General features: G+C 41.7%; 1 pseudogene; it reads left to right on the top strand.

The window, feature by feature from the left end:
* Positions 1 to 1,330: 1,330 nt before the first annotated feature.
* On the top strand, positions 1,331 to 2,248 carry LOC138846400 (vomeronasal type-1 receptor 4-like; annotated as a pseudogene).
* Positions 2,249 to 3,042: the final 794 nt, after the last annotated feature.

Raw genomic sequence — 3,042 nt, 5'->3', positions numbered from 1 at the left:
AAATGCCCATCAATGGTAGACTGGATAAAGAAATTATGGGATATGTACTCTTTAGAATACTATACCACAGTAAAAAACAATGAAATCCAGTCATTTGCAACAAAATGGAGGAATCTGGAACACATCATGCTGAGTGAATTAAACCAGTCCCAAAGGGACAAATATCATATGTTCTCCCTGATCGGTGACAACTGACTGAACACCAAAAAGGAAACCTGTTGAAGTGAAATGGATACTATGAGAAATGGTGACTTGATCAGCATAGCCCTGACTGCTAATGGACAACTTAATACATTATCCCTGTTAATGTTTTTTTTTTGTCTGTTCTACTTAATATGACTGGTTTAATTCTGTAATTATCACACAGTTATTCTTAAGTGTTGAAAATTAACTGAAATGTGATCCCTGTTAAACATAAGAGTGGGAATAAGAGAGGGAAGAGATGTATAATTTGGGACATGCTCAAGCTGACTTGCCCCAAATGGTAGTTAGAAACATACCAGGGGATTCCAATTCAATCCCATCAAGGTGGCATGTACCAATGCCATCTCACTATTCCAAGTGATCAATTTCAGTTCACAATTGATCATAATGAAAGGACTAAGAGTCAAAGGGAGCACATAAACAAGTCTAGTACCTGCTAATACTAAGCGATAGAATGAATAAAGGGGAGAGTGATCCAACATGGGAAGCGAGATACACAGCAGACTCATAGAATGGCAGATGTTCTAAATAGCACTCTGGCCTCAGAATCAGCCCTGAAGGCATTCGGATCTGGCTGAAAAGCCCATGAGAGTATTTCAGGCATGGAAAGCCAAGACACTCTGGCAAAAAAAAAAAAAAAGACCTAAATGAAAGATCTCTGTGAGTGAGATCCCAGTGGAAAGAACAGGTCTTCAAAGAAGGAGGTACCTTTCTCTGAAGGGAGGAGAGAACTTCCACTTTGACTACGACCTTGTCTAAATAAGATAAGAGTCGGAGAACTCAAGGGGCTTCCATAGCCTTGGAAACTCATGACTGGAGCATAGGGAGATTTCTGATGCCATATACAGGAGTGTCAATTGGTAAAGTCAACAACAGGAGTCACTGTGCACTTACTCCTCATGTAGGATCTCTGTCCTTAATGTGCTGTACATTGAGATTTAATGCTATAACGAGTACTCAAACAGTATATTTCACTTTGTGTTTCTATGTGGGGCCACAGCAGAAAGCTGGCCTGGAAGAGGGGCAACTGGTACAGAATCCGGCACCCCGACTGGGACTAGAACCTGGTGTGCCAGCGCCGCAAGGCGGAGGATTAGCCTAGTGAGCCACAGCGCCAGCCTATAGCTTTATTCTAATATGTCAGCTTTTTATTGGTGTCATGGCAAACTCATTGCTCTTCATTATACACACATACACCATCCTAATTGAGCCTCATCTGAACAAGCCCATAGATTCAATTTTCATGCACCTGATAGTGGTCAATATGTCAACCATTATCATCCGGTCAATATGAGAACTCATGTCATCCTTTGGAATCAAAGCTTTCTTTGATGATATTGGTTGTCAAACATTTCTGTATGTAACTAGAGTGATTTGAGGTCTTTCCATAGGTACTACCTTTCTTCTAAGTGTATATCAGGCCATCACTGTCAGTCCCAGTCATTCTAAGTGGGTGTGGCTGAAATCTAAACTCTCCAAGTGGATTTTCCCCTCTTTACTCTTTTTTTGGGTCATCAACATGCTGATCTACATCCATGTCATTGAAACTTTAAGAGCTAAAGGTAATTTCACTGTGGTTGGTCATGGATATGCTAATGCATATTGTCAAACCTGGAAGCTCGGAGACCATGAATCAAGGTCATTTATAAGTATCATCTTGATTCATGATGTAGTGTTCCTGGAACTGATGATCTGGTCCAGCCTCTACATGGTGTGGATCCTCTACAGACACCGCACGAGGGCCCAGCACATTCACACCTCTAGTCTCTCTTCCAAGACATCTCCAGAAATCAAAGCCACCCACACAATCCTTTTTTTGGTATTTTGCTTTGTGTTCTTTTATTTGTCAAACAACTGATGCTTTATGGATTTTTTGCATCTGAGAAAAACTCAAGATTTGAAGTTATTGGTGGAATTTTACATACATGCTACCTGACATTTTGCCCCTTTTTTTCTGATGAAAAATAACAAAATTATTCTCAAACTGACTTCCTTCCTTTCAAATATGAGAATGACCCGTTGTCCACGAGCTTTCAGTGGCTGATTGACATCATCTTCAAAAGAGGACTCTCCATCAAGATTTATGCCAGCACCACGGCTCAATAGGCTAATCCTCCACCTGTGGTGCCGGCACACCAGGTTCTAGTCTCAGTTGGGGCACCGGATTCTGTCCCGGTTGCCCCTCTTCCAGGCCAGCTCTCTGCTGTGGCCAGGGAGTGCAGTGGAGGATGGCCCAAGTGCTTGGGCACTGCACCCCATGGGAGACTAGGAGAAGCACCTGGCTCCTGGCTTCAGATCAGTGTGATGGGCTGGCTGCAGCATGCTGGCCGGCCATGGTGGTCATTGGAGGGTGAACCAATGGCAAAAGGAAGACCTTTCTCTCTGTCTCCCTCACTCTACCTGTCCAAAAAAAAAAAAAAAAAAACAACAACAACAAAAAAAAGAGAAAATATAAAATTACATTTGGACTTGCCTGATATTTCTGTTAAACTGTCCTGATCATAACGTCTTCCCTTATCCATTCAATAAATAACACCTACCTTGCATATTTCAGGAACTCACTTAGAGGTTGGATGTGCCCCAGTGACCTAAAGATAAAATGAAGTACAAAAAGCACTCAAGAATGTCTGTGGTGCAGGAAAGATAATTGTGTCTGTGAATAATGCTATGAAAATAGAGGTGATTAAGAGGGTGGGAAACTGTGGGAGAGTCAATCCTTAATATATAGTAATATGCAGGGGGACTTCCCAGCATCTGTGTAAATCCATTCATAATGATCCTCTCCCCTCCTTATGCTGATGTATTTATTATTTGGATCCAATCCATTGGGATGTCATT

The sequence above is a fragment of the Oryctolagus cuniculus genome, chromosome 18 (assembly GCF_051225735.1).
Source record: "Oryctolagus cuniculus isolate XC-2025 breed Fujian yellow rabbit chromosome 18, ASM5122573v1, whole genome shotgun sequence".
NCBI classification, from domain to species: domain Eukaryota; kingdom Metazoa; phylum Chordata; class Mammalia; order Lagomorpha; family Leporidae; genus Oryctolagus; species Oryctolagus cuniculus.
The sequence above is the reverse complement of the archived record's forward strand: the minus strand, read 5'-3'. Positions and strand labels throughout refer to the sequence as shown.